We start from the raw sequence: 27,635 nt of genomic DNA, 5'->3' as shown, positions 1-27,635 counted from the left end.
AGGCACGTGTGTGACATTGCCCCGGCGAAGGGCCGCACCCAGGTTTGCAGCATTGTCGCACACGGCCTTCCCTGGTTTCAGGTCCAGTGGAGACAACCATTCATGAAATTGGTTCTCCAGAGCTGACCACAACTCCTCAGCTGTGTGACTCACATTTCCCAGACATTTCAATGTAAAAACCGCCTGATGACGTTGAGCCCTACTGCCAGCATAGTAAGGAGGTGTGCAGGATCCCTTCTGCGCAGTTAGAAAGCTTGTGGCATGACCAGACAGGCTTTGGGTGCAGGTGGAAGACCGAGAGGAGGTTGAGGAGGCAGAAGCAGTGGAGGAAAAATGACATAAAGAGGATTGACGCACAACTCGTGGGGACGGCAAGACTTGGACAGCAGCCCCTTGTCCTGCTGTCACCATAGTTACCCAGTGCCCAGTCAGCGACATGTAACGCCCCTGTCCATGCCTACTCGTCCAAGTGTCTGTGGTGAAATGCACCCTGTCACACACAGAGTTTCTCAAAGAAGCGGTGATGTTGTGTGCGACATGCTGGTGGAGCGCAGGCACACCTTTCTTTGAGAAGTAGTGCCGACTGGGCATCTGGTACTGGGGCACTGCGACGGACATAAGGTCTCGAAAATCCTCTGTGTCCACCAGGCGGAAAGGCAGCATTTCTGTAGCCAAGAGCTTGCAGATGGTGAAATTCAACCTCTTAGCTTTCTCATGGCTAGGAGGAAATGGTCTTTTACTTGTCCACATCTGAGGGACCGAGGGCTGGCTATTGTGCTTAGACGGGGTTGATAAGGGTGTCCCCGGCAAACTGCCGGTCTGTGAGGAAGATGCAGGCGGACATGTTAGGTTGCCTTGATCCAAAGGTGGTGCTATCGATGTCGGACAGCGCTCAAGACCAGCTGGTGTTACCACCTCCAAAGAAAATGATGACCTGCCAATCACGCTGGCTGTTGCGGGTAAAGAGGTGGCAGGTCTGCGCCCCAAAACAGGTGTGACTGCTGTCCCCCCAGTCACAGAGGATGAAGAGGCCGCGGATGCACAAGATATGGCAGACGGTGGTTGGCCCGGCCGGCTAGACCGCATTGTAGCACACTGAGCTTCCCACTGCAACTTATGCTTCATGTCCATGTGCCGGTTCATGCATGAAGTACTCAAACTATGTATTTTTTGGCCTCTACTTAGCTTTTGCTGACAAATGTTACAGATAACACGAGTTGGGTCATCTTTATCGATCTGAAAAAATGCCCAGGCTATGCAAGGCTTAGCACCCATGCGACCTGAAGAGCCACCACGACTTGTGGTGAGAGGCAGAGTTGTGTTTGAGGATGCAGTTGTTGACGTGCTTCCAGTACTACGTCTCTGTCCAGGAAGGCGCAACCTGACCTCGTCGTCACTAGCATCTTCCTCCACCTCCTCTGCTGACCTCATCTCTTGGCTGACTGTGGGTTGACAGTAAGTGGGATCTCCGACCTCATCATCATCACCCTGTGCGTTATCACACCCGTCGTCCTCAGAGCCAACCTGTTCCTGCCCTGACAAAAAACTAAAGTTGTCGCTCCAATCAGGTATTTGAGTCTTATCATCGTCTTCCTCATTGTCTCCACCAACAGGAGTTACAGTTTGGGAATGAGGGTCTACATTATGGTCAGAACCTTCTGCGTCTGGTCCTGGATCCGACTCATAAAGATTCTGGGCATCAGTGCAGATCATTTCCTCGTCTGGATTCACAGAAGCGCTGGAGTCGACCTCTGATTCCCAGGCTATAGTATGAGTAAACAGCTCTGCAGACTCAACCATCTGTTCTACCTCATACTCAGACGGGCAGCTGGAGATTTGGGAGCTGTGAGGAAGCAAGTGCGATTGGGGTGACACCTTTGAGGACTGGAGTATTTGTGATGTTGAAGTTGATGTGGAGGAGAGCCCACTTAAAGGAGCACTTGATATCCGTTGAAGCACCTGCTGTTTTTGTGCCTCATCTGGAATTTGTAGCGATTGGCGTGGCCGTAAGAAAGGGATCTTATCACATTGTCCGCTAAAAGAAGTAGACATTTTAGTTTGGCTGGAAGATGGTCTTTCTTCTGCACCTACCCCACGGACACAACCTTTTTTCCCCTTCCCAACACGCCTATTCCCCTTTCCACCAGCAGCAGGCCTTTTTCCACTCATTTTGGTGGTTAACTAATTCACAACTCTGGAGTTGTTTGCACAAAAAAACAATGGATGGTAACCGAGCAGAGCTGAGTGGCCAAACTGTGGTATTAGGCCAAAACTATTGGCTGGGTTAGATGCAGAAAAAAATTATTTTTAATTTGCAACCTGATGGAGGTCAGTATAGATGGACTAATAGACTAAGTCCCACACACCGCTAGAAGCCCAAATATTTTTTCAGAGCTAGATGCAGAAAATTTTTTTATTCAATTTGCAACCTGATGGAGGTCAGTATAGATGGACTAATAGACCAAGTCCCACACACTGCTAGAAGCCCAAATATTTTTTCAGAGCTAGATGCAGAAAAAAATTATTTTTAATTTGCAACCTGATGGAGGTCAGTATAGATGGACTAATAGACCAAGTCCCACACACTGCTAGAAGCCCAAATATTTTTTCAGAGCTAGATGCAGAAAAAAATTATTTTTAATTTGCAACCTGATGGAGGTCAGTATAGATGGACTAATAGACCAAGTCCCACACACAGCTAGAAGCCCAAATATTTTTTCAGAGCTAGATGCAGAAAAAAATTATTTTTAATTTGCTACCTGATGGAGGTCAGTATAGATGGACTAATAGACCAAGTCCCACACACCGCTAGAAGCCCAAATATTTTTTCAGAGCTAGATGCAGAAAAAAATTATATTCAATTTGCAACCTGCTGGACGTCAGTATAGAAGGACTAATAGAACAAGTCCCACACACTGCTAGAAGCCCAAATATTTTTTCAGAGCTAAATGAAGAAAAAAATTATTTTTAATTTGCAACCTGATGGAGGTCAGTATAGATGGACTAATAGACCAAGTCCCACACACCGCTAGAAGCCCAAATATTTTTTCAGAGCTAGATGCAGAAAAAAAATACTTTTAATTTGCAACCTGATGGAGGTCTGTATAGATGTATTAATAGAACAAGTCCCACACACAGCTAGAAGCCCAATATTTTTTCAGAGATAGATGCAGAAAAAAATATATTCAGTTTGCAACCTGATGGAAGTCAGTATAGGTGGACTAATACAACAAGTCCCACACACAGCTAGAAGCCCAATATTTTTTCAGAGCTAGATGCAGAAAAAAATTATATTCAATTTGCAACCTGATGGAGGTCAGTATAGATCGAGTAATAGAACAAGTCCCACACACAGCTAGAAGCCCAAATATTTTTTCAGAGCTAGATGCAGATAAAAATTATTTATAATTTGCAACCTGATGGAGGTCAGTATAGATGGACTAATAGAGAAAGTCCCACACACTGCTAGAAGGCCAAATATTTTTTCAGAGCTAGATGCAGAAAAAAATTATATTCAGTTTGCAACCTGATGGAGGTCAGTATAGATGGACTAATAGAATGATGCTATGCCCAAAAGATTTTACTTCACTAGGTGCAGTAAAAATATTGGTATTCTATACACAGGTGGTATATCTTGCAACACAGATAGGCTACTCCACTGACTAACACACTCTGCAATAGGCCAAAAAGGATTAGCTTTGCTAGATTCAGCCAAATGCTGTGAAAAAAACTTGCACAGCACTGGCACAGACCTGCCTGGCAAAAACTGATAGGAACTGATGTAACCTAGTCCTGAAAAGGACTCCAATTACAATTAGTCTTTACTCCCACAATCTATCTATTTAAGAGCACAGACCTGCCTGATAAACGTCGTAGGAAATGCTGTAACCTAGTCCTTAAAAGGACTGCAATCACAACTATTCCCTACTCCCAAGCTATCTGTATATTTGTGCGAAAATTGGCTTGAAATTAACAAGGTATAGCGCACACAGCAACAGCGGTGCCGTCTAACACGCAGCTGCAGCAGTGAGAAAATGGTGGCGACGGGGAAAATGGCTTGGTCTTATAGAGCAAGGACATGTGACATACACTGCCAATCACACATGCCCTTGCTTGTGTGAAAAAAAGCACTTCGCTCCGTGTGTGCGCTGCTGATAGGCTGACAGATTGCACCTCCCCACTGCAAATGCGGGAAAGAGAAAAAAAAATGGAGATCTTCATTGTTCCTGCAGAGATCCATCCCCTGCCCCTCCCCCCGCCCCGCTGTACACTCAAACTGCGTATTAACATTAATTTTCATCATTACTGAGAAAAAATCCAGTTATGATTTTGGTGCACGAACAGTTATCGAACATAACCTCGAACAGCCGAATTTTTCTCAAATTGTTCGTGTTCGCCGACCGGCTCGAACACCGCCCAAAACAGCTCGAATTTGAGATTGGCGAACAGTTCGAGTAGAACAACGCTCATCTCTACTGACGACCTGCCAATCACACTGGCTGTTGCAGGTACAGAGGTGGCAGGTCTGCGTCCAAAAACATGTGTGACTGCTGTCCCCCCAGTCACAGAGGATGAAGAGGCCGCGGATGCACAAGATGGGGCAGACGGTGGTTGGCCCAGCCTGCTAGGCCGCATTGTAGCACAGTGAGCTTCCCACTGCAACTTATGCTTCATATCCATGTGACGGTACATGCATGAAGTACTCAAACTATGGATTTTTTGGCCTCTACTTAGCTTTTGGTGACAGATATTACAGATAACACGAGTTGGGTCATCCTTATCATTCTGAATAAATGCCCAGGTTATGCAAGGCTTAGAGCCCATGTGACCTGAAGAGCCACTACGACTTTTGGTCAGAGGCAGAGTTGTGGTTGAGGATGCAGTTGTTGACGTGCTTCCAGTACTCCGTCTCTGTCCAGGAAGGCGCAACCTAACCTCGTCGTCAATAGCATCTGTGACGCCCCGCTGTGCTTGGTATCACAGATCCTAGAAGAGTGTATTGATGGAATCCTCCACAAGAGGCCCCCATAAACATTCACACATCTCCACCTTCCACCTCAAACCAGCAGAGGGCACTCGTTAGGGATATAAATAGGGAAGGTGGAGCTAGGCAGTTCAGTTCCTCTGAAGAGTTCCTGCAGTAGAGAAGCCTAAGAGAGGTCAGTCTGCTGTGGAGCTCAGTCTAGTCTAGAGAACTCAGTTAATAGTTCAGCAGTGGAGCACGAGGCTCCTGCTAGCTAGATTCAGTAAGGCATAACCGGAATCCCTGGAGAACTACAAGTCCCAGGATCGCTAAGGTGCTGATACATAACAGAGCCAGGAGTCGCTTAGGCCCCGCATAGTGGGAGCGTGAACTCCAAGAGAAGGCCCTACCACAAGGTCAGCCAGCGCAGGACAGAGACAAAGTTAGGCCTAGCTCCAGGCAGGTCAGAAACTTACTACGCAGAGGCAAGAAACAGGAGGCCCTACACCCGCTCATTGGGGAGGATCCTGATATTCACCCTTCACCCTACAGTGCTCCGGGATGTGCCTGAATTTCCTCCAGTAAAAGGTACTGAAGTGACGACCGTGTCTGTTCCCGTTCTTGCTCTGACCCAGCTGGGTCTCGCCTGTCCTGCATTCCCCCTGCATACGCTGCCCTGAGACCTAGCTCCACCTGTGGGGAGCTATACCATCGAGCTGCCTTATCACGGGTCTCAGTGGACTGCTGCAGCGCTGGTGCTTCTCACCAGATACCACAGGTGGTGTCTCGAACTCTTATAAAATTAACAATTATCCACTCTTTTAAAGAGTGACCCCAGGGTACGGGCCAGGGAGCCGACCAACGCGACATCCCCAAGGCCAGGCAAAGGCCCGGGTACCGAGTCATCCCCATCCCCTGGGCAAGTCACATCCTCCTCCACCTCCTCGGTTGACCTCATCGACTGGCTGACTGTGGGTTGACAGTAAGTGGGATCTCCAACATCGTCATCATCACCCTGTGTGTTATCACACCCGTCGTCCTCAAAGCCAACCTCTTCCTGCCCTGACCGAAAAGTCAAGTTGTCGCTCCAATCAGGTATTTGAGTCTCATCATCGTCTTCATCATTGTCTCCACCAACAGGAGTGACAGTTTGGGAACGAGGGTCTACATTATGCTCAGAACCTTCTTCATCTGGTCCTGGATCCGACTTATAAAGATTCTGGGCATCAGTGCAGATCATTTCCTCGTCTGGATTAACAGAAGCTCTGGAGCAGACCTCCGTTTCCCAGGCTATAGTATGAGTAAACAGCTCTGCAGACTCAACCATCTGTGTTACCCCATACACAGACGGGCAGCTGGAGACTTGGGAGCTGTGAGGAAGCAAGTGCGATTGGGGTGACACCTCTGAGGACTGGAGTATTTGTGATGTTGAAATTGAGGTGGAGGAGAGCCCACTTGAAGGAGCACTTGATATCCGCTGAAGCACCTGTTGTTTTTATGCCTCATCTGGAATTTGTAGCGATGGGCATGTCCGTAAGAAAGGGATCGCATCACATTGTCCACGAAAAGAAGTCGACATCTTAGTTTGGCTGGAAGATGGTCTTTCTTCTGCAGATGTTACCCCCCCCCACCGCAGGGGGGCTCGACCCACCAGCAGACAGGCACCAATATTGGGAGAGGGGGGCTGGCCATCAGGGTCCACCGCGGCTCTGGCACAAACCCGGCGACACGGAGGTGGCACGGGCAGGAACGAACTGGCCGTGTCGGCTTCTCACTTTTTGGATTTTAGAAGGGCATGACATGCCTATTAGAGATTAGAGATGAGCGGTGTTCGACTAGAACTGTTCGCCAATCTCAAATTCGAGCTGTTTTGGGCGGTGTTCGAGTTGTTCCACGAACCCGAACGATTTGCAAAAAATTCGGCTGTTCGAGGTTATGTTCGATAACTGTTCGTGCACCAAAAGCGTGTCCTGCATGTCTGGCGCTATTTAGATCACCAATCATGCAGGGATTGTCTGCCACTCACTGTAATGCCACAGCCATGGTGGTTGTGGCATTACAGTGGTTGCCCAAATCGATGGGAACAGTGCCAACAGTGAAACATGAAAAGCCGGCAATTCAGCAGCGGCATACACCTGTACCCGACAATTTAGAACAGAAAGAATAGAGCTTCACACATAGATTAGATAGATATAAACATGTCAGCCACATATATACGAAGTACAGTGACAGTGTTGCTTACTGTACTTGTCATTTAGCGTAAAGGATTTATCAAAAAAAATAATAGTGTTTTCATGCACCGTCTCTTTAAGAAAGCCGGCCGGCAATTCAGCATCTGTACCCGACAATTTATAACAGACAGAATAGAGCTTCACACATAGATTAGATAGATAGAAACATGTCAGTCACATATATATGAAGTACAGTGATAGTGTTGCTTACTGTACTTGTCATTTAGCGTAAAGGATTTATCAAAAAAAATAATAGTGTTTTCATGCACTGTCTCTTTAAAAAAGCCGGCCGGCAATTCAGCATCTGTACCCGACAATTTATAACAGACAGAATAGAGCTTCACACATAGATTAGATAGATAGAAACATGTCAGCCACATATATACGAAGTACAGTGACAGTGTTGCTTACTGTACTTGTCATTTAGCGTAAAGGATTTATCAAAAAAAATAATAGTGTTTTCATGCACTGTCTCTTTAAAAAAGCCGGCCGGCAATTCAGCATCTGTACCCGACAATTTATAACAGACAGAATAGAGCTTCACACATAGATTAGATAGATAGAAACATGTCAGTCACATATATACGAAGTACAGTGACAGTGTTGCTTACTGTACTTGTCATTTAGCGTAAAGGATTTATCAAAAAAAATAATAGTGTTTTCATGCACTGTCTCTTTAAAAAAGCCGGCCGGCAATTCAGCAGCGGTACCCGACAATTTATAACAGACAGAATAGAGCTTCACACATAGATTAGATAGATAGAAACATGTCAGTCACATATATATGAAGTACAGTGATAGTGTTGGTTACTGTACTTGTCATTTAGTATTAAAATAAAGGATTTATTATTAAAAAAATTGGCGTGGGGTTCCCCTTAATTTTAGGCTCTAGCGGAGGTTAAGCAGACGGCTGGGGCAGATGTTTGAAGCCTGGGAAGGGGGTAATACCCACGGAGCTTCCCAGGCTACTAATATCAGCCCCCAGCTGAATACATAGCCTTTACTAGCTATTAAAATGGGGGACCCCCCCAAAAAAATGACGTGGGGTCCCCCCTAATTTAATAGCTAGCAAAGGCTAGGCAGACAGCTGGGGGCTGATATTAATAGCCCAGGAAGGGAGCCATGAATATTGGCCCCCTCCCAGGCTAGAAACACCAGCCGTCAGCCGCCCCAGAAATGGCGCATTCATAGGATGCGCCAATTCTGGCACTTAGCCTCGCTCTTCCACGCTGCCCTGGTGCGGTGGCAGGGGGTAATAGGGTTGGGGTTGATGTCAGCTTATAATGCCAGCTGACATCAAGCCCAGGTTAGTAATGGAGAGGCGTCTATAAGACACCCCCATTACTAACCCCATAGTCAAAGTTAAAAAAAACACAAACACCCAGAATAAAGTCCTTTAATTGAAATAAAGACACAATCCTTTATTGTTCTAAATTAAACCATACTTACTGTCACGCCCATTCCAGCTGAAGCCAACGATCTCCTGCAATAAAAGAAAAATAATAAAGCAACCTCATCCTTACCTTTCCATGGTTCCCACGACAGCTTCAGCTCTGCTACATCGAGATGACAGGCTGGACCGCAGCAGAACGCTGCCATCCAGCCTGTCATCCCGCAGACATTGAGAAGCGCAGGCTTGCTTGCGCTGCTCAGCGTCTCTCTGTGACGACATCCAGATGAGCCGAGTTCATGTCCAATGAACTCGGCTCACCTCATGCACGTCACTGACAGCGTGGGAAAATTCTCACGCTGAAGCGGTGAGTGCAGGAGAATTCTCCCACGCTGTCAGTGACGTGCATAAGGTGAGCTCATGTCCAATGAACTCAGCTCACCTCCTGCACGTCACTGACAGCGTGGGAGAATTCTCCTGCACTCAGCGCTTCAGTGTGAGAATTCTCCCACGCTGAAGCGCTGAGTGCAGGAGAATTTTCCCACGCTGTCAGTGACGTGCATGAGGTGAGCCGAGTTCATTGGACATTAACTCGGCTCATCTGGATGACGTCACAGAGAGACACTCTTGAGCGCAAGCAAGCCTGCGCTTCTCAGTGTCTGCGGGATGAGAGGCTGGATGGCAGCGTTCTGCTGCGGTCCAGCCTGTCATCTCGATGTAGCAGAGCTGAAGCTGTCGTGGGAACCATGGAAAGGTAAGGATGAGGTTGCTTTATTATTTTTCTTTTATTTCAGGAGATCGTTGGCTTCAGCTGGAATGGGCGTGATGGTAAGTATGGTTTAATTTAGAACAATAAAGAATTGTGTGTTTATTTCAATTAAAGGACTTTTTTCTGGGTGTTGTGTTTTTTTTAAATACTTTACTAGAAATTCATGGTGGTCATGTCTAATATTGGCGTGACCCCATGAATTTCGGGCTTAGGGCCAGCTGATAATGCCAAGCTGGCCCTAACCCCTTTATTACCCAGTGAGCCACCGCACCAGGGCCCTGGATGAGTTGGGTACAGCGCCAGAAGATGGCGCTTCTATGAACGCGCCATTTTCCGGGGTGGCTGCGGACTGCAATTTGTAGCGGGGGGGGGCCCAGAAAGCTTGGGCCTCCCTGCGCTGCAGATTCCAGCCCCCAGCTGCCTAGTTGTACCTGGCTGGACACAAAAATAGGGCGAAGCCCCACGTACTTTTTTTTTAATTATTTCATGAATTTCATGAAATAATTAAGAAAAAAAGGCCTTCCCTATATTGTTGTGTCCGGCCAGGTACAAATAGGCAGCTGGTGGTTGGGGGCAGCCCATTCCTGCCTGCTGTACCTGGCTGGACACAAATATAGTGCGAAGCCCCACGTCAATTTTTTTTAAATTATTTCATGAATTTCCTGAAATAATTTAAAAAAATTGAAGTGGGGCTTCGCACTATATTTGTGTCCAGCCAGGTATAGCAGGCAGGAACGGGCTGCCCCCATCCACCAGCTGCCTATTTGTACCTGGCCGGACACAACAATATAGGGAAGCCCTTTTTTTCTTAATTATTTCATGAATTTCATGAAATAATTAAAAAAAATTGAAGTGGGGCTTCGCACTATATTTGTGTCCAGCCAGGTACAGCAGGCAGGAACGGGCTGCCCCCAACCACCAGCTGCCTATTTGTACCTGGCCGGACACAACAATATAGGGAAGCCCTTTTTTTCTTAATTATTTCATGAAATTCATGAAATAATTAAAAAAAAAGTACGTGGGGCTTCGCCCTATTTTTGTGTCCAGCCAGGTACAACTAGGCAGCTGGGGGCTGGAATCTGCAGCGCAGGGAGGCCCAAGCTTTCTGGGCCCCCCCCCCGCTACAAATTGCAGTCCGCAGCCACCCCGGAAAATGGCGCGTTCATAGAAGCGCCATCTTCTGGCGCTGTACCCAACTCATCCAGGGCCCTGGTGCGGTGGCTCACTGGGTAATAAAGGGGTTAGGGCCAGCTTGGTATTATCAGCTGGCCCCAAGCCCAAAATTCATGGGGTCACGCCAGTATTAGACATGACCGCCATGAATTTCTAGTAAAGTATTTAAAAAAAACACAACACCCAGAATAAAGTCCTTTAATTGAAATAAAGACACAATTCTTTATTGTTCTAAATTAAACCATACTTACCATCACACCCATTCCAGCTGAAGCCAACGATCTCCTGCAATAAAAGAAAAATAATAAACCAACCTCATCCTTACCTTTCCATGGTTCCCACGACAGCTTCAGCTCTGCTACATCGAGATGACTGGCTGGACCGCAGCAGAACGCTGCCATACAGTCTGTCATCCCGCAGACACTGAGAAGCGCAGGCATGCTTGCGCTCCTCACTGTCTCGCTGTGACGGCATCCAGATGAGCCGAGGTCATGTCCAATGAACTCGGCTCACCTCATGCACGTCACTGACAGCGTGGGAAAATTCTCACGCTGAAGTGCTGAGTGCAGGAGAATTCTCCCACGCTGTCAGTGATGTGCATGAGGTGAGCTCATGTCCAATGAACTCAGCTCACCTCCTGCACGTCACTGACAGCCTGGGAAAATTCTCCTGCAATCAGCGCTTCAGCGTGAGAATTTTCCCACGCTGTCAGTGACGTGCATGAGGTGAGCCGAGTTCATTGGACATGAACTCGGCTCATCTGGATGTCGTCACAGAGAGACGCTGAGCAGCGCAAGCAAGCCTGCGCTTCTCAGTGTCTGCGGGATGATAGGCTGGATGGCAGCGTTCTGCTGCGGTCCAGCCTGTCATCTCGATGTAGCAGAGCTGAAGCTGTCGTGGGAACCATGGAAAGGTAAGGATGAGGTTGCTTTATTATTTTTCTTTTATTGCAGGAGATCGTTGGCTTCAGCTGGAATGGGCGTGATGGTAGGTATGGTTTAATTTAGAACAATAAAGGATTGTGTCTTTATTTCAATTAAAGGACTTTATTCTGGGTGTTTGTGTTTTTTTTAACTTTGACTATGGGGTTAGTAATGGGGGTGTCTTATAGACGCCTCTCCATTACTAACCTGGGCTTGATGTCAGCTGGCATTATAAGCTGACATCAACCCCAACCCTATTACCCCCTGCCACCGCACCAGGGCAGCGTGGAAGAGCGAGGCTAAGTGCCAGAATTGGCGCATCCTATGAATGCGCCATTTCTGGGGCGGCTGACGGCTGGTGTTTCTAGCCTGGGAGGGGGCCAATATTCATGGCTCCCTTCCTGGGCTATTAATATCAGCCCCCAGCTGTCTGCCTAGCCTTTGCTAGCTATTAAATTAGGGGGGACCCCACGTCATTTTTTTTGGGGGGGTCCCCCATTTTAATAGCTAGTAAAGGCTATGTATTCAGCTGGGGGCTGATATTAGTAGCCTGGGAAGCTCCGTGGGTATTACCCCCTTCCCAGGCTTCAAACATCTGCCCCAGCCGTCTGCTTAACCTCCGCTAGAGCCTAAAATTAAGGGGAACCCCACGCCAATTTTTTTAATAATAAATCCTTTATTTTAATACTAAATGACAAGTACAGTAACCAACACTATCACTGTACTTCATATATATGTGACTGACATGTTTCTATCTATCTAATCTATGTGTGATGCTCTATCTTTCTGTTCTAAATTGTCGGGTACCGCTGCTGAATTGCCGGCCGGCTTTTTTAAAGAGACAGTGCATGAAAACACTATTATTTTTTTAAATAAATCCTTTACACTAAATGACAAGTACAGTAAGCAACACTATCACTGTACTTATTATATATGTGACTGACATGTTTCTATCTATCTAATCTATGTGTGAAGCTCTATTCTTTCTGTTCTAAATTGTCGGGTACAGATGCTGAATTGCCGGCCGGCTTTTTTAAAGAGACGGTGCATGAAAACACTAATATTTTTTTTAATAAATCCTTTACACTAAATGACAAATGCAGTAACCAACACTGTCACTGTGCTTCTTATATGTGTGACTGACATGTTTCTATCTATCTAATCTATGTGTGATGCTCTATTCCTTCTTGTCTAAATTGTCGGGTACCGGTGTATGCCGCTGCTGAATTTGCCGGCCGGCTTTTTTAAACAGAGTGTCTTCTGAGCAGTTTGTCAGCTTTTGGACACCTTTGCAGGTGTTTTCTATGTGTTTCTATGTGTTTTTGTTTGCCTGCCATTGGTTTTAACGGTGTTCGACGGTGTTCTAAGGTGTTCGACGAACAGTTCGACGAACAGTTCCTCGAACATCCCGGTGTTCGACGAACCGAACCGAACCCGAACACTACGGGGGTGGCTCAACACTATTAGAGATGAGCGTTGTTCTACTCGAACTGTTCGCCAATCTCAAATTCGAGCTGTTTGGGCGGTGTTCGAGCCGTTCGGCGAACACGAACGATTTGAGAAAAATTCGGCTGTTCGATAACTGTTCGTGCACCAAAATCATAACTGGATTTTTTCTCAGTAATGATGAAAATGAATGTTAATACGCAGTTTGAGTGTACAGCGGGGTGGGGGGAGGGGCAGGGGATGGATCTCTGCAGGAATAATGAAGATCTCCATTTTTTTTTCTCTTTCCCGCATTTACAGTGGGGAGGTGCAATCTGTCAGCCTATCAGCAGCGCACACATGGAGCGAAGTGCTTTTTTTCACACAAGCAAGGGCATGTGTCATTGGCAGTGTATGTCACATGTCCTTGCCCTATAAGACCAAGCCATTTTCCCCGTCGCCACCATTTTCTCACTGCTACAGCTGCGTGTTAGACGGCACCGCTGTTGCTGTGTGCGCTATACCTTGTTAATTTCAAGCCAATTTTCGCACAAATCTACAGATAGCTTGGGAGTAGGGAATAGTTGTGATTGCAGTCCTTTTAAGGACTAGGTTACAGCATTTCCTACGACTTTTATCAGGCAGGTCTGTGCTCTTAAATAGATAGGTTGTGGGAGTAAAGACTAATTGTAATTGGAGTCCTTTTCAGGACTAGGTTACATCAGTTCCTATCAGTTTTTGCCAGGCAGATCTGTGCCAGTGCTGTGCAAGTTTTTTTCACAGCATTTGGCTGAATCTAGCAAAGCTAATCCTTTTTGGCCTATTGCAGAGTGTGTTAGTCAGTGGAGTAGCCTATCTGTGTTGCAAGATATACCACCTGTGTATAGAATACCAATTTTTTTACTGCACCTAGTGAAGTAAAATCTTTTGGGCAAAGCATCATTCTATTAGTCCATCTATACTGAGCTCCATCAGGTTGCAAATTGAATATAATTTTTTTCTGCATCTAGCTCTGAAAAAATATTTGGCCTTCTAGCAGTGTGTGAGACTTTCTCTATTAGTCCATCTATACTGACCTCCATCAGGTTGCAAACTGAATATATTTTTTTCTGCATCTACCTCTGAAAAAATATTGGGCTTGTAGCTGTGTGTGGGACTTGTTCTATTAATCCATCTATACAGACCTCCATCAGGTTGCAAACTGAATATAATTTTTTTCTGCATCTAGCTCTGAAAAATATTTGGCCTTCTAGCAGTGTGTGGGACTTTCTCTATTAGTCCATCTATACTGACCTCCATCAGGTTGCAAATTAAAAATAATTTTTATCTGCATCTAGCTCTGAAAAAATATTTGGGCTTCTAGCTGTGTGTGGGACTTGTACTATTACTCTATCTATACTGACCGCCATCAGGTTGCAAATTGAATATAATTTTTTTCTGCATCTAGCTCTGAAAAAATATTGGGCTTCTAGCTGTGTGTTGGACTTGTTGTATTAGTCCATCTATACTGACCTCCATCAGGTTGCAAACTGAATATATTTTTTTCTGCATCTACCTCTGAAAAAATATTGTGCTTCTAGCTGTGTGTGGGACTTGTTCTATTAATCCATCTATACAGACCTCCATCAGGTTGCAAACTGAATATAATTTTTTTCTACATCTAGCTCTGAAAAAATATTTGGCCTTCTAGCAGTGTGTGGGACTTTCGCTATTAGTCCATCTATACTGACCTCCATCAGGTTGCAAACTGAATATCATTTTTTTCTGCATCTACCTCTGAAAAAATATTTGGCCTTCTAGCAGTGTGTGGGACTTTCTCTATTAGTCCATCTATACTGACCTCCATCAGGTTGCAAATTAAAAATAATTTTTATCTGCATCTAGCTCTGAAAAAATATTTGGGCTTCTAGCTGTGTGTGGGACTTGTTCTATTACTCCATCTATACTGACCTCAATCAGGTTGCAAATTGAACATAATTTTTTTCTGCATCTAGCTCTGAAAAAATATTGGGCTTCTAGCTGTGTGTGGGACTTGTTGTATTAGTCCATCTATATTGACCTCCATCAGGTTGCAAACTGAATATATTTTTTTCTGCATCTACCTCTGAAAAAATATTGGGCTTCTAGCTGTGTGTGGGACTTGTTCTATTAATCCATCTATACAGACCTCCATCAGGTTGCAAATTGAATATAATTTTTTTCTGCATCTAGCTCTGAAAAAATATTTGGCCTTCTAGCAGTGTGTGGGACTTTCTCTATTAGTCCATCTATACTGACCTCCATCAGGTTGCAAATTATAAATAATTTTTATCTGCATCTAGCTCTGAAAAAATATTTGGGCTTCTAGCTGTGTGTGGGACTTGTTCTATTACTCGATCTATACTGACCTCCATCAGGTTTCAAATTGAATATAATTTTTTTCTGCATCTAGCTCTGAAAAAATATTGGGCTTCTAGCTGTGTGTGGGACTTGTTGTATTAGTCCACCTATACTGACTTCCATCAGGTTGCAAACTGAATATATTTTTTTCTGCATCTATCTCTGAAAAAATATTGGGCTTCTAGCTGTGTGTGGGACTTGTTCTATTAATACATCTATACAGACCTCCATCAGGTTGCAAACTGAATATAATTTTTTTCTGCATCTAGCTCTGAAAAAATATTTGACCTTCTAGCAGTGAGTGGGACTTTCTCTATTAGTCCATCTATACTGACCTCCATCAGGTTGCAAACTGAATATATTTTTTTTCTGCATCTAGCTCTGAAAAAATATTTGGCCTTCTAGCAGTGTGTGGGACTTTCTCTATTAGTCCATCTATACTGACCTCCATCAGGTTGCAAACTGAATATAATTTTTTTCTGCATCTAGCTCTGAAAAAATATTTGGCCTTCTAGCAGTGTGTGGGACTTGTTCTATTAGTCCACCTATACTGACCTCCATCGGGTTGCAAATTCAAAATATTTTTTTTTCTGCATCTAGCTCTGAAAAAATATTTGGCCTTCTAGCAGTGTGTGGGACTTTCTCTATTAGTCCATCTATACTGACCTCCATCAGGTTGCAAACTGAATTTATTTTTTTCTGCATCTACCTCTGAAAAAATTTTTGGGCTTCTAGCTGTGTGTGGGACTTGTTCTATTAGTCCATCTATACTGACCTCCATCAGGTTGCAAATTGAATATAATTTTTTTCTGCATCTAACCCAGCCAATAGTTTTGGCCTAATACCACAGTTTGGCCACTCAGCTCTGCTCGGTTCCCATCCATTGTTTTTTTGTGCAAACAACTCCAGAGTTGTGAATTAGTTAACCACCAAAATGAGTGGATAAAGGCCTGCTGCTGGTGGAAAGGGGAATAGGCGTGTTGGGAAGGGGAAAAAAGGTTGTGTCCATGGGGTAGGTGTTAAAGCAACAGTAACATCTGCAGAAGAAAGACCATCTTCCAGCCAAACTAAAATGTCTACTTCTTTTAGCGGACAATGTGATAAGATCCCTTTCTTACGGCCACGCCAATCGCTACAAATTCCAGATGAGGCACAAAAACAGCAGGCGCTTCAACGGATATCAAGTGCTCCTTTAAGTGGGCTCTCCTCCACATCAACTTCAACATCACAAATACTCCAGTCCTCAAAGGTGTCACCCCAATCGCACTTGCTTCCTCACAGCTCCCAAATCTCCAGCTGCCCGTCTGAGTATGAGGTAGAACAGATGGTTGAGTCTGCAGAGCTGTTTACTCATACTATAGCCTGGGAATCAGAGGTCGACTCCAGCGCTTCTGTGAATCCAGACGAGGAAATGATCTGCACTGATGCCCAGAATCTTTATGAGTCGGACCCTCATTCCCAAACTGTAACTCCTGTTGGTGGAGACAATGAGGAAGACGATGATGAGACTCAAATACCTGATTGGAGCGACAACTTTAGTTATTTGTCAGGGCAGGAACAGGTTGGCTCTGAGGATGACGGGTGTGATAACGCACAGGGTGATGATGATGAGGTTGGAGATCCCACTTACTGTCAACCCACAGTCAGCCAAGAGATGAGGTCAGCAGAGGAGGTGGAGGAAGATGCTAGTGACGACGAGGTCAGGTTGCGCCTTCCTGGACAGAGACGTAGTACTGGAAGCACGTCAACAACTGCATCCTCAAACACAACTCTGCCTCTTACCACAAGTCGTGGTGGCTCTTCAGGTCGCATGGGTGCTAAGCCTTGCATAGCCTGGGCATTTTTTCAGATCGATAAAGATGACCCAACTCGTGTAATCTGTAACATTTGTCAGCAAAAGCTAAGTAGAGGCCAAAAAATACATAGTTTGAGTACTTCATGCATGAACCGCCACATGGACATGAAGCATAAGTTGCAGTGGGAAGCTCAGTGTGCTACAATGCGGCCTAGCCGGCCGGGCCAACCACCGTCTGCCATATCTTGTGCATCCGCGGCCTCTTCATCCTCTGTGACTGGGGGGACAGCAGTCACACCTGTTTTGGGGCGCAGACCTGACACCTCTTTACCCGCAACAGCCAGCGTGATTGGCAGGTCATCATTTTCTTTGGAGGTGGTAACACCAGCTGGTGTTGAGCGCTGTCCGACATCGATAGCACCACCTTTGGATCAAGGCAACCTAACATGTCCGCCTGCATCTTCCTCACAGACCAGCAGTTTGCCGGGGACACCCTTATCAACCCCGTCTAAGCACAATAGCCAGCGCTCGCTCCCTCAGATGTGGACAAGTAAAAGACCATTTCCTCCTAGCCATGAGAAAGCTAAGAGGTTGAATTTCACCATCTGCAAGCTCTTGGCTACAGAAATGCTGCCTTTCCGCCTGGTGGACACAGAGGAATTTCGAGACCTTATGTCCGTCGCAGTGCCCCAGTACCAGATGCCCAGTCGGCACTACTCCTCAAAGAAAGGTGTGCCTGCGCTCCACCAGCATGTCGCACACAACATCACCGCTTCTTTGAGAAACTCTGTGTGTGACAGGGTGCATTTCACCACAGACACTTGGACGAGTAGGCATGGACAGGGGCGTTACATGTCGCTGACTGGGCACTGGGTAACTATGGTGACAGCAGGACAAGGGGCTGCTGTCCAAGTCTTGCCGTCCCCACGAGTTGTGCGTCAATCCTCTTTATGTCAAAGTTCCTCCACTGCTTCTGCCTCCTCAACCTCCTCTCGGTCTTCCACCTGCACCCAAAGCCTGTCTGGTCATGCCACAACCTTTCTAACTGCGCAGAAGGGATCCTGCACACCTCCTTACTATGCTGGCAGTAGGGCTCAATGTCATCAGGCGGTTTTTACTTTGAAATGTCTGGGAAATGTGAGTCTCACAGCTGAGGAGTTGTGGTCAGCTCTGGAGAACCAATTTCATGAATGGTTGTCTCCACTGGACCTGAAACCAGGGAAGGCCGTGTGCGACAATGCTGCAAACCTGTGTGCGGCCCTTCGCCGGGGCAATGTCACACACGTGCCTTGTATGGCTCACGTGTTGAACCTGGTTGTCCAGCAATTTTTAGCCCACTATCCCAGACTAGATGGCCTTCTGCAGAGGGCACCGTCGCTGTGTGCTCACTTCCGCCGTTCGCATCCCGCAGCTCAGCGACTTACATCTCTACAGAAGTCGTTGGGCCTGCCACTTCATCGGCTAAAATGCGATGTGCCTACCCGGTGGAATTCAACTCTGCACATGTTGCAGCGACTGTGGCAGCACCGACAAGTCCTGGTGCAATACGTTCTGACATATAGCCTGGGCCAACGAGATCCAGACGTGGGGCAAATCACGCTGGAGGAGTGGTCTCAGATCAGGGAGCTATGCACCCTTCTGCACAGTTTTGAAATGGCGACGAAGATGTTTAGTGCTGACGATGCCATTATCAGCATGACTATTCCGGTGATTTACATGCTGGAGCACATGTTAAACAGAATTCGGAGTCAGGTGGTGGCACAAGAGGAGGTGGAGGAAGTAGAGGAGGAGGAGTTGTATGCGGAAGGGCTAACATCTGCAAGGTCCAGACGGTCGGCAGCACCAAGGCGGCAGGCATGTGAGGGTGGGGGATATGGTTTTACCAGGGCGCATGGTAGCAGCCAAACTAGTGAGGAAGGTGCAGGAGCCCAGGAAGAAGTGGAGGATGAACTGATGGAAGACTCATCAGATGAGGGAGACCTTGATCACATTTCTGTTGTGCGAGGTTGGGGGGAGAAGACAGAGGAAGGAAGCATGCTTGTTACCTCGCCACCAACACAACAGGGACTTTGGGCTCCTGGATGCGCAACACACATGAGTGCCTTCTTGCTGCACTACCTGCAACATAACCATCGAATTGGGAGAATTAGAAATAATCCTGACTACTGGGTTGCCACACTGTTAGATCCCCGGTACAAAAGTAAATTTGCAGAAATTATTTCTGCCATAGAAAGGGATGCACGCATGCAGGAGTATCAGCAGAGACTGTTGCAGAATCTTACATGTGCTTTTCCACAAAACACCAGTGGTGCACGTAGTGAATCTCACAGTTCCAACTTGCCAACCGAGGGACCGTCAAGTGTTCAGCACTCAAACCATAACAGAACCACAGTATCTGCTGGGAACATCAATTTTGCGCAATCATTTCACCACTTTTTTAGCCCATCCTTTGCAAGGCCACAGGAGACAAGAAGTCTGACACATAGTCAACGCCTAGAGACGATGGTACAGGAGTATCTCCAAGTAAACATTGAAGCCATGACTGTGTCACTGGACCCTTCCTCTTTTTGGGCTTCCAATCTGGATAAATGGCCGGAGCTAGCCACTTACGCCTTGGAGATCTTGTCATGCCCCGCAGCCAGCGTTCTGTCTGAACGTGTGTTCAGCGCTGCTGGTGGTGTGCTGACAGATAAGCGCACGCGGCTCTCCACTGATAATGTAGACAGACTCACGTTCATAAAGATGAACAAATCATGGATCCGAAACAACTTTTCTACCCCTGTGTCATCCTGGGGAGAGTAAAAGATGGATGATTGGTTAAAATCACCCTACCAACCGTTTTAAGCTTTCAGATTACTAATCATGTTTATCTGTATCTTGGCTGGAAAATAATTTGGGCTTTGTAGCAGTGTGCAGCACTGATTCTATTAGGCCATCTATAATAAGCTCCACCAGATTTAAAATTACTAATCATGTTTATCTGTATCTTGGCTGGAAAATAATTTGGGCTTTGTAGCAGTGTGCAGCACTGATCCTATTAGGCCATCTATACTAAGCTCCACCAGATTTAAAATTAATAATAATTTTTAGCTGCATCTAGCCCGGAAAATAATTTTGGGGCTCCGAGATGCGCAAGACACATAAGTGCCTTCTTGCTGCACTACCTGCAGCATGACCCTCATATTGTCAGAATTCGAAGTAATCATGACTACTGGGTTTCCACACTCTTAGATCCGCCAAACTTTTCGATCAACCTTTTTATTTTAATAAAAACCAAAAAAATGGTCATTTTTGAAATTATAAGCATTAGCAGGTTATTAGAAACTGAAATCAAACAGTTTTCAACTCAAAACTTTATTCTAGGTGATGTTACATTTTCACATAGGACCCCTTGTTTGAAAGGAGCTTCTGAACTCTCTCGTCCATTGAATTTGTCAGGTTTTGGATGGTTTCTGCTTCAATTGTTTTGCATGAGGACAGAATACCCTCCCAGAGCTGTTGCTTAGATGTGAACTGCCTCCCGCCATCATAGACACTCCTTTTGATGATGCTCCAGAGGTTCTGAATGGGGTAGAGGTCAGGGGAGCATGGGGGTCACACCATAAGTTTGTCCCCTTTTATGCCCATATCAGCCAGAGATGCAGATGTTTTAGGTGCAGCATGAGATGGTGCATTATCATGCAAAAAAATGATCTTGCTGTGAAATACACGGTTCTTCTTCTTGAACCATGGCAGGAAGTGCTGTTTGAGAAAATCCACATACATTATGGAGTTCATCTTTAGCGCCTTCAGGGATCCTAAAGGGGCCGACAATCTCTCTCCCCATGATTCCAGCCCAAAACATTACTCCACCTCCTCCTTGTTTACGCTGTAGCCGTGTTTGCGTGGGGTGTCCATCAACCAGCCATCCTCCACTCCATCCATCTGGACCATCGAGCACTGCACAACACTCATCCGTGAACAAAACAGTTTTGAAATCAGTCTTCATGTAATGTTTGGCCCACTGGATCCGTTTCTGCTTGTGTGAAGTGGATAGAGGAGGTTGACAGGATGGCGTATGCACAGCTGCAAACCTCTGAAGGACCCTGCATCTTGTTGTTCGGGGGACGTTGGAGGCACCAGCAGCTTCAAAAACTTGTCTGCTGCTATCACAAGGCTTTTTTGCCGCTGCTCTTTTAACCTGACGTAATTGCTTGTAGGAAAGAGTCCTCAATTTGCCCTTATCAGCACGCACACGTGTGTACTGTGAATCAGCTACATACTTCTTGATTGCCAAGACACTTCATCCTGATCATCGCACAATGTTGATTGTAGTCATGCCTTGACCTAAACACTCCACAATTTGTTGCTTCTCAGCAGCCGACACATCCTTTTTCTTTCCCATTTTGGCAGAAAATGTAGGCTGCTTAATAATGTGAGACAGCCTTCTTAAGTAGTCTTGCCTTTCATTGGACACACCTGCCAAACTAATTAGCACAGGTGTCTGCAATTGCTTACAGTGATATAAAGAGCCCTGACACACATCACCATCAATGAGTTTAACTGACAAACAAACAAATTCTTCCCTTATCACTCCTAAACACTTTTTGCATAATAATTTGGAACAGAGTGTACATGTGCTTTTCCACAAAACACCAGTGGTTCACGTAGTGAATCTTACAGTTCTAACTTGCCAACCGTGGTCTGTATGGAGTTGTTCAATAAAGGGCCCAAAATTAAGATAACATAGATGGGAGAGGTCTCTATGAATAGGAAATCCTAAGTATTTGATACCCTGTGAGGTCCAGGCAAAGGGAAAGTTGGACTGGATGGAATCCTATATGGATTTGGGGAGGGAGACATCGAGGGCCTCAGACTTCGCTGCATTGATTTTAAAATTTGACCATGTAACAAAGTGATCTATTTCAGCCATAACAGCATGGATGGATATATGTGATTGAGTGATATATACTAGGACATCATCAGCAAATAGAGAGCACTTGTACTCGGTGCATCCCACCTCAATCCACCTAATATTGGGCTTATGGCGAATTGATGAAAGCAGGTGCTCCGTCACTAGGATGTATAAGAGAGGGGACAGAGAACATCCCTGCCTTGTCCCATTGGTGATTGTGAAAGGTGATGAAAATGTTCTGACGCGCCCCCTGGGCCTTGGGACACCCGGAGCAGGACCCTTTTTGGTGGATGCTGGTGGTTGTAGTCTCCGTGGCGGCGACCCGATTCCGTGGCTCAGGGCGGTCAAACCAGTGGCGGAACTATTTATGTGGTTTTGATGTTTAAATGTCCGACTACGCCACCCGTGGATTGCGGTCAGAGTGAACCGCCGCTCCAGGGCAGACCGCTGAGGCTGGTGTTGTGGGTGCAGCACAGCGTAGCATAACTCCCCACGGGAGGAGTATAGCCTCAGGGTAGTGTATGCGGAGGATGGGGGTGATGGTGCAGGGCAGCAGCAGTAACGACACGGAGTCAGTGATGCAGTCCAGGGCCTTTACTCACAGTTCTTATTATCCAGACCACGTCTGCAGGTAACGGCTGCCCACGTCGTACTGTGCTCACCAGGTGAGGGGCTCAGACAACTCCCAGATAACTTTGGAGCGCTTCACAGGACCCCCTTTGTGTGTCCTTTGTCTGGCCTTTCTTACCAACCCTTCTGTCCGGCTGCCTCGGGCCTCCTCTTGGTAAACTTGGCGCCAGTTTCCCTGACCCTATGTGGTGCCTTCCTAGCGGGTGTAGCGAGGGGATGCGCCACATAAAATGTCACAGCCTCCGGTTTCTAGCTGATGGTCGTTTCCTGCCTCCACTAGTTTCGGGGACCGGTCTCCCCCTTTGGCCTGACCCCTCCACGCAGGTGGATTCGGGCGTGCGGTGGAGACTCGCCCGTCCACACCTCCGGAGCAGAGCTCATGCAGAGCCCCTGCTCCCTGCCACTTCTGCTCAGACTTCTCTGCACTGAACTAAGATGGTGCCCACCTTTTATACTCCCTTCTCAATGCACCCAGGAACTGCTTCCTCCCTGCTCCTGCACTACAGTGTTCCCCTTCCTCAGTGTTCCCTCCCCCCACTCCAGCCAGGGACAGGGACTGTCGTGCCCATCTCAGGGGCATATTGGTTGCCCTGCCCCACGGCAATGTGGTGTAATGCATGCAGGTGTCGGGTCCTGATCCACACTCCATCCTTACCTGAGAGTGAGATATCACACGTCTGGGTGAGGTGCAATACCTCTGTAGCAACCGAGCCCTCAGGGTAATACAGTTCCATTTATCTTCAGCCTAGGTGACGTATTGCGATACAGGGCCGTGATTTTGGCTATAAAAGGGTCCCCTAGACCCCTACCCCTAGCTTTTTAAGAGAATCATATATGGCGTGCCAGGAGACTCTATGGAATGCTTTCTCAGCATCCAACGAGAGTATCTAATTACAAATTTTTAACTGCATCTAGCCCAGGAAATACTTTGTGCCTAGTAGCAGTGTCTGCTAGTCAGCGGATTATCCCGGCTGTTAAGCAAGCTACACCACCTGTAGTTTTGACACTTAATTTTTTCAAAGGAAATGCTTCGGGACCACGGGATACTCAGTGAAGAGCATCAGGAGGCACCCCAAGGCATAGGGGCTGGGACTGGCAGTAGGATGCCTTGCGGTGGACAGCCGAGCTCGATCCTTATAAAAGCTTTTTAACTGCAGCAGCTTTAGTGGACGCTACTGGAGCTGGAATTACGCGGCTGCTGGCATGAGACTTGCCCTCCAATAGATCCTTGTAAATGGATTTAAAGTGTAGTCATTCAAATTAGAGAGACAATTTAAATTAAAAAGCTTAGAGCTGCCTCCACCACAGGGGGGCTCGCTCGACCCACCAGCGGACAGGCACCAGTATTGAAAGAGGGGGGCTGGCCGTCAGGGTTCACCGTGGCTCTGGCACAAACCCGGCGACACGGAGGTGGCACGGGCCGGAGCGGACTGAACGTGTCGGCTTCTCACTTTTTGGATTTTAGAAGGGCATGACATGCCTATATCTGTGTCTCCCCCTCCTTTTACTCCTCCACCTCTTTTCTTTTCGCATGACTATATGTACTTGTCACTTTTCCATGTGTTAGTTGTGTCTTCAGCGCAGTTTGTCAGCTTTTGGACACCTTTGAAGGTGTTTTCTATGTGTTTCTATGTGTTTTTGTTTGCCTGCCATTGGTTTTAACGGTGTTCGAAGGTGTTCGACGAACAGTTCGACGAACAGTTCGGCGAACACATGGGTGTTCGACGAACCGAACCGAACTCGAACACTACGGGGGTGGCTCAACACTAATGCCTATATCTGTGTCTCCCCCTCCTTTTACTCCTCCACCTCTTTTCTTTTCGCATGACTATATGTACTTGTCACTTTTCCATGTGTTAGTTATGTCTTCTGAGCAGTTTGTCAGCTTTTGGACACCTTTAAAGGTGTTTTCTATGTGTTTCTATGTGTTTTTGTTTGCCTGCCATTGGTTTTAACGGTGTTCGAAGGTGTACGACGAACAGTTCAACGAACAGTTCGGCGAACACACGGGTGTTCGACGAACCGAACTCGAACACTACGGGGGTGGCTCAACACTAGTGGGGACTAATATATCCAGCAGCAGAAACCAGCCGGCAGGGGATTTCAGGTCCTCTGGTCATAGGAAGCCCGGAGGCTCAGTCACACACACAAGGGACCGGTACCGCCATCGAGGTACGGAAGCTGCCAGAGGGTCCAAGTCACCAGCCATACGGGTGAGCACCACACGGTATACTCAGGGACGTGGGCTACTTCAACTCGCTTACAGCAAGGTAGCCAGGCAGAGTGCAGATAGACGGGGAGGCCTACAACTCCACCTGGCCAGGGGAACTCCTGTTTTTTCACAGACTGACCAGGCCCCTTATGCTATCCAGTACTCCCGGGAGGGTCTGCCTTATCATCATCAGTAAAGACCCTGAACTGCACTGCAAAGATTCTGAGTCATTCCTGCTTCACCCATGCACCATCATTCCCATCATCCACACTCACTGCCCCGAGGCTATACTCCTCCCGTGGGGATTTGTCCCATCCTCTGCTGCGCACACCACACCAGCCTCAGCGGTCTGCCTCGCAGCGGCGGTACACCCTGACCGCAATCCACGGGTGGCATAGTCGGACATTAAATCATAAAAACCCTATAAAAGACGGCCACTGGTCTGACCACCCTGAGCCACGGACCGGGTCACCGCCACGGAGACTACAACCCCCAGAGACCCGGCTCCGGGTAACTCACACACGTGCACACACGGCTCAGGGGGCGCGTCATTAGTATATGGCTAATTCTTCTGGTGATGGAATATATATTGCCGGTTCTTCAGCTACAACATTGCAATTTGCCAAAATAGAAAGGGTGATCACTCAAATTATAGAAACCTAGTTTAAACACAATGTTACCAACAGAAAGAACAATACAAATTTGATAGAAAACACAGACACAGTTCATTGTCGCAAGGATTGATGAACGTCTTCAAGTATAAGATCCAGTGTGTATCATTATCATTTATCAAAAGGCACAGTAAATTAGGCTGGCGTAGACTGCAGACCTAGGCATATGAATTCTGAGTTAACCCACGTGCAGGAAATTTCAGTCATTCTTGTGGACTAACAAGCAATGACTGGAGATCCGTGGATGATTGAGTTTGAGTTGAATTTCTTGAAATTTGCTGTTTCAATCAAATTCAAAAATTTTGAGATTTTATTCTTGGTTTGCAAAAAAAAGCAAACAAATATTGCCTGGCACCATTTTCCACACTTCTGAAGCATCAGAGAGCAGGCCAACGTAATTTTGACTTGCCACGCTGGCCTCCCTATAATGCCATTCAGCTATGACATCTAACGGATTATTATACCTTGCATAGTGGTGGTCAATACTAGAGACGAGCGTTGTTCGACTCGAACTGTTCGCCAATCTCAAATTCGAGCTGTTTTGGGCGATGTTCGAGCCATTCGGCGAACACGAACGATTTGTAAAAAATTCGGCTGTTCGAGGTTATGTTCGATAACTGTTCGTGCTCCAAAATCATAACTGGATTTTTTCTCAGTAATGATGAAAATAAATGTTAATACGCAGTTTGAGTGTACAGCGGGGCGGGGGGAGGGGCAGGGGATGGATCTCTGCAGGAATAATGAAGATCTCCATTTTTTTTTTCTCTTTCCCGCATTTACAGTGGGGAGGTGCAATCTGTCAGCCTATCAGCAGCGCACACACGGAGCGAAGTGCTTTTTTTCACACAAGCAAGGGCATGTGTCATTGGCAGTGTATGTCACATGTCCTTGCCCTATAAGACCCAGCCATTTTCCCCGTCGCCACCATTTTCTCACTGCTGCAGCTGCGTGTTAGATGGCACCGCTGTTGCTGAGTGCGCTATACCTTGTTAATTTCAAGCCAATTTTCGTACAAATCTACAGATAGCTTGGGAGTAGGGAATAGTTGTGATTGCAGTCCTTTTAAGGACTAGGTTACAGCATTTCCTACTACTTTTATCAGGCAGGTCTGTGCTCTTAAATAGATAGGTTGTGGGAGTAAAGAATAATTGTAATTGCAGTCCTTTTCAGGACTAAGTTACATCAGTTCCTATCAGTTTTTGCCAGGTAGGTCTGTGCCAGTTCTGTGCAAGTTTTTTTCACAGCATTTGGCTAAATCTAGCAAAGCTAATCCTTTTTGGCCTATTGCAGAGTGTGTTAGTCAGTGGAGTAGCCTATCTGTGTTGCAAGCTACACCACCTGTGTATAGAATACTAGTGTTGAGCCACCCCCGTAGTGTTCGAGTTCGGTTCGGTTCGTCGAACACCCGTTTGTTCGCCGAACTGTTCGTCGAACTGTTCGTCGAACACCTTCGAACACCGTTAAAACCAATGGCAGGCAAACAAAAACACATAGAAACACATAGAAAACACGTTCAAAGGTGTCCAAAAGCTGACAAACTGCTCAGAAGACACAACTAACACATGGAAAAGTGACAAGTACATATAGTCATGCGAAAAGAAAAGAGGTGGAGGAGTAAAAGGAGGGGGAGACACAGATATAGGCATGTCATGCCCTTCTAAAATCCAAAAAGTGAGAAGCCGACACGTTCAGTCCGCTCCTGCCCGTGCCACCTCCGTGTCGCCGGGTTTGTGCCAGAGCCGCGGTGAACCCTGACGGCCAGCCCCCTTCTCCCAATACTGGTGCCTGTCCGCTGGTGGGTCGAGCGAGCCCCCCTGTGGTGGAGGCAGCTCTAAGCTTTTTAATTTAAATTGTCTCTCTAATTTGAATAAATACACTTTAAATCCATTTACAAGGATCTATTGGAGGGCAAGTCTCATGCCAGCAGCCGCGTAATTCCAGCTCCAGTAGCGTCCACGAAAGCTGCTGCAGTTAAAAAGCTTTTATAAGGATCGAGCTCGGCTGTCCACCGCAAGGCATCCTACTGCCAGTCCGAGCCCCTATGCCATGGGGTGCCTCCTGATGCTCTTCACTGAGTATCCCGTGGTCCCGAAGCATTTCCTTTGAAAAAATGAAGTGTCCAAACTACAGGTGGTGTAGCTTGCTTAACAGCCGGGATAATCCGCTGAATAGCAGACACT

This window comes from Phyllobates terribilis, unplaced genomic scaffold (assembly GCF_046119375.1).
Source record: "Phyllobates terribilis strain yellow unplaced genomic scaffold, ASM4611937v1 Scaffold_1__5_contigs__length_1240528914, whole genome shotgun sequence".
NCBI classification, from domain to species: Eukaryota; Metazoa; Chordata; class Amphibia; order Anura; family Dendrobatidae; genus Phyllobates; species Phyllobates terribilis.
Note: the sequence above shows the minus strand (reverse complement) of the source record.